We start from the raw sequence: 10,310 nt of genomic DNA on the forward strand, positions 1-10,310 counted from the left end.
GTTTTGTTTTTTAATAAATAGTAGTTTATATACATAGCTTAATTTTTATCCAAAAGAATGAAAAAGGAAATTAGAAACGTGACATGTTGAGTGGGGTTTTTGAGAAATGAAATAGGAATAAAGTAAAGGTTAAGCAATTGGATTAAATGGTGTGATTAGAGGAAAGGAAATTGGGTGTAATCACAGAAATAATAATAATATTATTTAATTTGCGATTTGTTGGTATTCCTTCTGCTGGGATTAGTTAATGATAGTTTGACTTGATTTGACGAATCACATGTTACCATTCAAATCACCCAACAACGTGGCTCTTATTTTGTCCATACTTTTCTAGCGTGCTATCACCGCCGCGCCTTTCATCACACCAACTACTTTCTTCAACATTATTATTTAATCTTTCTTTTTCATATTCAAAAAGCCTTCAAACTTGTACATTTAACCCTAATTTATATTTTTATAATCATATGGAAATACACGAGATACTTATTTTCATAAAATATAAATTATTACGTAATTTTGTAAGGAATTTTAGTAAAGGCTGGGGTTTGGTTTGTTTCGACATAAAATTATGTTTTATTACAGTGGCGGTGCCACTTATTTACACGGCACCCCCAAAGCTCTTTTAAAAAATAGAAATAAAAGTTTGTTGTTTTTCCTCCAAGTTCCACACGGCACTTAAAAAAAATATATTATTTTCTCCTACTTACGCAAGTTACCACTCGACACTTTTAAAAAAAATTTAGCGGCACCTTTAATATGAATTGTCTGGCTCCATCACTGTTTACTTAAAATATACATGTATAGTATTGACTAATAATGATAATATATTTTCATACAATATGAGAAGCTATGAGGAAGACAGAGAGACAACAAAGAGTGGAGTTGTAGAAAGAAAAAAAAAAAAGAAAAAAAAAAAGGAAAGTGTGTGATAATAGAAGGCCCTATGGGGTAGGATTGAGACCTATTGCAATTGTATACCTATTTATTTGTAATTTGAACACCTAATTGGAGATGACCCATTAACAATTGTCTGCCCGAGGGTGTCAGAGCGATAGATGGAAAATGGTTTACGCATTGTGAATGTTATTTCCCTTAGTCAATTAAAAATATTTTTAAATTAACTAATATTTTACACTACGCCAAATACTTAATATATATATATATATATATTTCGAAAAAAATATTTTACACCAAAACGAAACGAAACCATTATCCTAATCATGTTCCATCCTAAATTATTATTAATTTATTATTATAAAGCTTGCCCAAATATGGTCAAAATGTATGTTGACCCATGCTCAATGATTTAAAAAGCAGCGCAGCCCCTCATATAATTGAGGCTAAAAAAACCCTAAAATTGCTCCAAGAGGTTTGACCCGACTACCCACTTCTTGCATACCAACAAACAAAATTGTGAGAGGTCAGATTCTGATGGCGCCAACAGCCAATCAAACCCCCGATTTTTCATCAATATTTTACTACCAATTAATTGTCAAACTTTGCTTTTATCATGTGTTGGGGCATTTCTGACCTGTCCATGCCCAATCAGAACGCGACACGTGGTGTTTTTGGGTCTTTATAAACAACGTTAGAGATGACATGTTCTGATGACGACCGTACATGACATGTTTCGATTAGACACCAAAAAGTAGCAGGTTTAAGTTAACTCCCCCCATTCGAATATCTAACGCATTTGTTCCCTTTTTTCTCTTTTTAATATTCTCTTCCTCAACTAACCAATATTGACACAACTTTCTTATTGATTCCAAGTGACACCCTAGTTTTATATCGAATAAATGAAGAATAGTTTACATAGAATAGAATGTGTAATTTATAAGGATAACAACGAATGTTAAGTGTCGTTGTAGTGTTCAGTTATTAAGTGAAATTAAACTTTATAAATAATTATAGAAAAACTTCAAAATTGACTAACCAGCGTTTTCTTTGTGTCGTTACTAGATTGAACTCTAGGGAGTCATTGCGTGTTCGAAATTCAAAGAATTGATATATTTTGCTTTATTATTCAAATGACTAGCAATTTGGTAGTAACTGGAATAAAGTCTTTATGAAACTTACATGCACAAATAAGTGGTTTGACGACTTATAATTTATTTGGATAGATCAATCTCATATAAGCTCCCTTACAATTCCTGCTTAAATTGCTAATAAATTGTTGAAGATCTTAATTTAAATCGAGATTAGTTCAATTAATTATTTGTCTATATTGCATCCAATACTAACCTCATACATGTTTGAGGTATGAGAGAGATTGAAATCTCTTAAAATTAGGTTATATGAATTTTACAAAAATTCAAGCAACATAATTTTATTGGATCCTCGTTAGACAAAAGCACTCATACTTCGATTCAAGCTGCTCGAACACGCTTCAAAATAGATGCAATGCCCACTTGCCTTTCGTGTAGAAGTAACCGTATTACATACAATATGTTGGGCTAATTGCTTCCCTCTACAGTCGTGAGTTCTCTCACTCTAAGAATGGAATTTTGAAATTAAGTAACGTTAAAAATTACATTTTTATTTCACAACTATTATAATATATTAATGTGACCGACATATTGTGCCAATCCATCATTAATATATATAATGTTTTTTTTTTTTTTTTTTCTGGACTGAAAAATAAAATGTGTAAATTGATATCATGCAACATAAAGAGAAAAATAATTAATCCGTCCTAAATTCTTCAAGTTCTTGACAAAGCATGGTTGAAACAAAATTTATCAAGGCAGTATTTTATAATTCATATCAAATTTGATTTATTTATTAGTGTATGATGTATATGTTGTCACGTGGTGTATATATTGCCACATTATTTAAAAATCTTGAAACGGAAGATCTTATTATGTGGGAATAGGAGAGCAATTCCTAAAAATTAGGGGCGACAATTTGCGTCTACGTGTAATTAGGTTCAGATATTGTCAAGGCATGGGTATAATTATAAGATTATATAGATTAACTGGAACTTGATTTATTTAATTAAACGGATCAGACCTCTTAGTCTTTAACTCCTTAGTTTTGTATTAGGTTCGTGTCAAGTTAGCGAATTGCGTTAAAAATGGTCAACCATAAATGGTTCGTGTCAAATACAGGGGTATAGAACTATTTATGTCAACTTTAATACAACTTATTTAATTAAACGAGTAAAACGCTTCAACTTTAACTCACTCATTTCGCGTCGAATTCACAGATTGTGTCAAAAATTATCGGTGGTAATAAAACTACACGTGAACCATGTTTGCATATATGAGCCACATTCAATGGGGATCCATTTCTAAAATGTTTATGAAAAAAAAAAAAGGTAGAAGAAAAACAAAAACAAAATAGTTTTTGGTAACCATCCACAACCTGCCGACCAAAAGAGCCCACTTAATAGCCTGGTATCTCATGAAGATATTTGTGTCCGATGGATGTTCAAATTCCAGTTGTTTCCATCATTTTGGCTACACTTGAGTCAATTCCTCATATAAAGCACACATGGTGTGTGGGCTAGGAGAGTAGGAGGGTACTTCATTGTTTTGGCATGAAATGCAAGTCTTTTTCATGTCATCTACCACTGCTTTCCCTAAAGATCTTGAAAGAAATATGACCCAACCAACCATACAAAAACCCCATCCTACTTCAGGCTTGTTTGAGTGTGCGTTTTAGGAGTTTAGAAGTGCGTTTAACGCTCAAAAAATTTGTTTGAAGAAAACGTACCCGTTTGATAAAAAAAATTGAAAGTGCTTTTAAGGGTCCAAGGGTTTGTTGGGGTGTGCATTTAAAATGCTTAAAAGTGCGTTCAACAGTCAAAAAGTTCGTTTCAACAAAAAAGTACTCGATTGGTAAAAAAGAATTCAAAACGATTTTAAAAGGTCCAAAAAGCTTAAAAATAGCAAAAACGCACTTTTGACAAAAGCTTAAAAATGAAGCTTTTGCAAAAAAAAAAAAAAAAAAGTTTTTTGACATAAAAACTCTATTTATCAAACACAATATCAAACATGCTCTAAAAATGGCAAAAAAACATTTTTTGACTTAAAAATTATATTTTTCAAACACAGTCATCAACATGCTATTCGGGTGAATAACCCTACTTGAGCGGTATTTAGAACATGTTAAAACATGAGTATATGATTATATATGTCAATCTTAATACAACCTATTTAATTAAATAAGTCAAAGTACTCATAAACTCTGTCCTATAAATTTCGTGTTGGGTTTGTGTGAATCGTGTTAAAACAAAATACGAAAAACTAAGATTTTAACCTACAAAGCAATTTCTATTCATTTTCCTTGGAAGATATTTGAGTAAGAGATTGGATTCCCATAGCTCTTTTTTTTTTTACTTTTAAGATCTTTTGTTCACACTTGTCTAACCATTTTAAATATCTGGTGGAGGACCTAATCTTTGACGAAAAGGAAGTAGTATCTTTAGAAGCCCCACCCAATTGGACCACTTAATTTGTTTTCCATCCTTATAGAAAGATCTATTACTTTCATGCTCCCCTCGCATGGACCTTTCCGTCATTTTGACAAGACCTTTAGACAAATTATCACCATCATTACCTATTCATGAAAATATATTGCAATGGTGATGAAGATCCATTTATGGAGGAACTTTGAATTTTGTATATAAATACAAATAATTTGTTTTCACAAGGTTTCACTTGTTTTTTATGCGTATATTTAGAGATAGGATCAGAGGATTAAGTTGCCTGTAACTTTTAAATCTGTGTATAATTTGAAGCGAAATCAGACAATCTTAAAACTATTGGATTTAAGGGTAGTTAAAATTGCTGCAAATAAACCATTAAATAAAAACGATTGTTGGAATAGCATCGGTTTTTAAATTGTAGCCAAAACCGCTTTTACATTTCTGTCACAATTGACATGATAAATCAATAGTTGAAAGTTGTAACATTTTCCATTTCCATAGATACATTCTCTAATTTTTGTTTTTGTTTTTGCGATTTGGGTCCTTAAATTAAATATTTAATTCTAATTTTTTCAATGTTTTCTTACATTGTCTTATCATATAGTATATTGGTATAATAATTATTTAATCATAATTCACAAACTTGAATTATTATTTTAATTCAAAAGATATAAAATCACATGACACGTGTCCATGATAATATTATATACATATGTCAATATTCTAAAAAAAGTTTTTACAGGAAATATCTATCAAATCAATAACTATCATTTCATAATAATAAAATAATATAAAAATAACAAATAAATTATTAAATTAAATTAAAAGATTAAAATCTAAGATATTTTTGTGCGTTTTTTAATAACCTTGGTTAACAGACTTCTATGAATTTTGCACGAGAACTCATTCCTAAGGCCGAGCGAGCCGAGCCAATAGCAATTAGCCGAGCCAACCTTTAAATGTAGAAAAAGTCCATGTTGTGTGTTTGTGTGGACTCACCTTGGGGCTCTCAAAAAACCCAGACGTCGCTGTCGAACCTCGACGCGCACGTTGCTAATACCACAGCTCGTGTCGGTACAAGGAGTCCAGCTATATGGGACCACCCCAGTTGGAAGTTGAACACGTGTCGTATTGCCCCGTTATGACAGCTCACAACCTATATCATTGGGATCCGGCTTGCTGTTGAAAATTTAAACGGTGAGGATTTAAGAAAAAATTGGTATTTATTAAGATGAATCTGAGCCCTTCAATTATTTAGTTAAATCCTCACCCTTCAAATTTTTAAAGGCATGTGTGCTGTAGTTTTGAGGGACCGGAGTCCGGACCATGCTCTTTTTTTGCTTCAGTTTTCCTATTTTGCCCCTCTTCCTCTTACTTTTCTCCTTGGATTCTGAGCTTCTCCTCACGGTTTTCCGCGTGCCACGTAGGGTTGGCTTGATGCGGTCACGTGAGGGGTCAGAGGCCACCTCAGCGTAGCGTCATTCTATTTTGGGTCCCATACTTGAGCTTCTCTTTATCTCATCCGTAGGATCACTTTGATATAAGCATGATCACGCTGCTCTAAAAGAGGATCTAATGAAGTAGAGTAGAGCCAGGCTTAAGGATATAATGTTATCCTATTTATTTATTTTGTATAAATATTGTTACGTTATTAAATAATTTACACGAGAGAAATGTTATACCGTACTTTCAGACGTGACAATAAAAATTATTATTAAATTTTAGATATATAAGATTAAGGGAGTGAAAGTGTGTTGAGAGAGAAAAACTCATCAGGGTAGATTTATTGGTTGACGAACAATAATTCTTTTAATTTCACTTTAAATATAAAGAATATCAATATTTAATATTGTTATATATAATTGTGTAGATAATGCTATGTCATTTGAAACGAAATGCTATACACTCTCAAGTGCACACTCTATGACGTGGTAGTCAAAATCACAATTCAATTCAAAATCCAATAATGATCCTTCCAAATGTTCGTGAAATTACATATATTTTTAATATGTGTCATTTAAAAAAAAATTAAACTTGTTTAAATGAAAATTTTGTCTAAATGAATAATCTCTTGTTAATTTTTTTTTTTTTTTTTTTCTACGGATTACCTGAGGTTAAATGGGTAAGGAAAATGACATAGAGTTGAATAGGAGAAAATAGTTATAAGCGGGACTCACAAAAGTACCCCATCCAAGCCATTGTAGCCTATAATAAACTTATAATATAAATTATAGTACCTATAGCAGCAGTCCTTTAATAATATTGGGCGGTTATATATATTTTTGAAGGGATTAAAAGGGAAGCTTGTGAAAGTAAAAGGACATAAAAAAGGCAGTGCAAATAATAGAAAGAAGAAGAAGAAAAAAAAAAACCATTCAACATTCTATGACACTATAATTAGAGCTTATATCCGCCATCAAGTTTTTCTCCCAAAGGATTGAGAAATGGCCCCTTAGAAGGCAAGCAATCATCATGAAGCAAACTTTTTCTTAAATTTGATATAAATAAAATAATAAAAAATAATTTGATTGGGCCTGTGCTCGGCCCACTAAAAGCCGCATATTGATTCCACATAAGGGTGGTAAGTTGGGCCCACAGATGCTCATTACCTATGACCTTTTGTCCAATCAGAACTACAATTCCCCTCTCAGCCTTTTGACTAAGTTATGAACTCTTCTTCCCAACTCTTTTAGGCCAGAGAATGAGTCTTTCACGCTTTGCTTTTCAATGTGCACCAACTTTCAGTGTCAACATAAACAGTGCCCCAATACTAAGCATCATTCACTTTCATACAAAAAGCACACATGAAAGGTGTTTCCATAAGTTTAGGCCAACCAAATTTTGGACCGGGTCAAGATCTACAGTAATTATCTATTCAACTACACATGTGAGTTAGTCTACATAAAATTCGCCAGTCCCAATAGATGGTTGGAAAACCCGACGTTTATATGGACAAGTGAGTCCTATACGAGTTCTCTCTATTAATTTGGAGAGTTAATTGCTGGAGATCTTAATTCCCAAATTTTATGACAGGTTTTCCTCAAATCAGGTCTTTCGATCCGATAAATTATTTACGTCAATATTTTTTTCCATCTTTTTTATCTCATCTTACAAATTTGGACCCCACGCAAATTCAATAATGGATACATCAATTCATTATGAAGATGATTAAAAAAATGAATGAATTCTATTATTTCTCTTTCAATACTGTCTATTAAATTGACATATGTCTTCTCACATACTCTAAAGAAAGATGTCAGATTATATTAAAAATGCACGTAAGAATCATATATTTTAAGAAACAAAAAAATTTTAATAGAGGTATTTTGGAAATTTCCTTAATAAGTCTGTACAAGTAGGGTTTAGGGTTTTTCTATATATATATATGTATGATGTAACCCTAAATCATTAAGAGTAAAAATACAGTCGTCTCTATATAGACGTAGATAAATTGCCAAACCACGTTAAAATTGTGTTTTCGACTCTCTCTTAATCTCTTTCTTTTCAATTCTATATTATTCATTAATTATCGTACATGATAACAACAGTTTTCATCAACCTAGTTTGAAAGAAGAATTTGTCCCCCATAGCCATAGGCTTAGCCGAAAGGTGAAAAAAGAGAGGAAGAAAACAAAAAGGACAAAACTTATTGGTACAACATCACACAACATTGTGGGGGCACCCAAGTGCAAAACAAGGTGCACCACATGACTTGAATTATTCACGTGTTTGAAATAGATGGGCCCATGGACCAATGTAGTGTGAAAAAGAATTATTTGGGCCCATATGTACGAGCCCATATCCTAAAAGTAAAAGCATGAGTTTTACGAGGGCCCACACAATAGCACACACATGGATCAAATCCTCTAGAATTTCTCCCTTTATCCCCCTTGCACTTAGGAAAAAAAATAAAAAAAAATAAAAAAATCCTCTAGAATTTCTAAGGTATTTTATCATATTTTTTTTTGTTGTTGAAAATTTCGATATTTATTCCAAATCAAATACTTAGAATAAATAGATAATCAATTTCACAATTCAGATTTTATTTTGTTGCACCTAATAGTGTATATAGTGTCACATTATTTAAAATTTAAATAACTTGGCAATATATAAAACATTTAGAATTATGAAATTTAATATGAAGTATGAAATGAAGAAAGATTAGAGACATTGGGGATTGAAGGATTGAAGGATGGAATCTATTAACTTAATGAGTTTAAGAGCCTATTTGGGATTGCGTTTGAAAAATAAAGCTTTTAAGTCAAAAAGAGTTTTTGGGCAAAAACCTCATTTTAAAGCTTTTGCCAAAAGTTTTTTTTTTTTTTTTGACAATTTTCAAGCTTTATGAACCATTAAAAGCGCTTTTAATTTTTTACTAAACGAATACTTTTTTTCTTCAAACGCACTTTTTAAGTGTTAAAAGTACTTTTAGGCCTCTCAAACGCAATCCCAAACAGGCCCTAAGCACAATTAAAAGTAATTTTTATAAACCATTGATTAAAGTAATTTCCATAGAGCCTGGGCCATTGGGAAGCAGGCCTTTTCTAGCCCAAAAAGTTGGTGACTCAGCTCTGCAGGTGCCACAAAAACAGCAGAACTGCATCATAAGATTCATTACCTCGGATTACAGCTGTTGGCTTCATCTTCGCACCAAAAGGAAAACCGAAAGAAAAAAAAAAACAAAACAGAAAACAAATAGATTCTTTGTTGTCAGAGTTGAATAGATCAGACAATGGCAAAAGAGAAATGGCAAAGCAGCACTAGCCAAAGACAATGAGCCCCACATAATCCACCACCTCAACCTCCCCACAAATAATGAGATAAAATCTTAATCAATTTTTCTCGAGATTTTCGTCTTACTGGGGTCGATGTGGGAAGAAAGTGTAATTCTACACCCCATTGGCTCGTCACACCCCTGTTAAACTAGGTTGATGTCACAGTGCTTTGAATCAGTTCTTGTTCAACAAAAAAAATTCAAGAACTGATGAACACTGCCAAATAGAAGGGTGTAGTGTATATTATTTTTGTTCACGATAAGCTGAAGTGAATGTGAATTTAAAAGGAGAGAGCACACATTGAATAGAAAAGAAATAAACAATCTTCCTTAAAAAAAATTTGAAAAAAAAAAAAAATAGAAAGAATTAAAAGAATATCAATAGAAGAGCTAATTAGGCTGTTCAATTAATAGAACTAATTAGCAATCTTCCAAGAAAAGAAAAAGAAAAAGAAGATAAATTCAGTGTTCAATTAATAGATCTCCTCCAGAAACAGGCATTGGTTGGCAGCTTTGGTTTGCTTTCAAAAGCCCTGGCAGTAGTACTAGTAGTTGACAGGCACGAATGTCCATTCCCATCAACACCTTTCCTCTCCTAATTTGCATTCTCTTTTCCCAACACTTTCCTATCATCACCATCCCATGAATTCACTTTTTTTGTTCTCAGAATCCCCACAATCTCCCTCCACCATGCCCCTCAATGATTGCCCCTTAATTCTTCATCATACCGTATGACACATCCCCATCCCGGCAGCTCCGGCGCCCGCGCCACCATCAATCAGCCAGAATCATCACTCACAACATTCTCGCCCTTTAATAGAATTGCCCATTTTAAGACCCAACCCTATAAAATTCTCCATTTTGTTTTTGATTTAATAGAAAAATAGTGAAAGAAGTTGTCATTTCTGGCTTCTCTTTTTTATTGCCGATGGAACATAAAGAAAAGTCCAACAAGTATAAAAGGCATGTTCATCCTTGTCTACAACTATCAAACTTTAGTGCCAAATATCCAGATATTATTTGTACTTCGATTTATAATGGTTGGAGTTAACAATTTGGATGATATATCCAAATCTATCCCCGTTGATTGAATTATTTGAAAGGTAT

The sequence above is a fragment of the Corylus avellana genome, chromosome ca10 (assembly GCF_901000735.1).
Source record: "Corylus avellana chromosome ca10, CavTom2PMs-1.0".
NCBI lineage: Eukaryota > Viridiplantae > Streptophyta > Magnoliopsida > Fagales > Betulaceae > Corylus > Corylus avellana.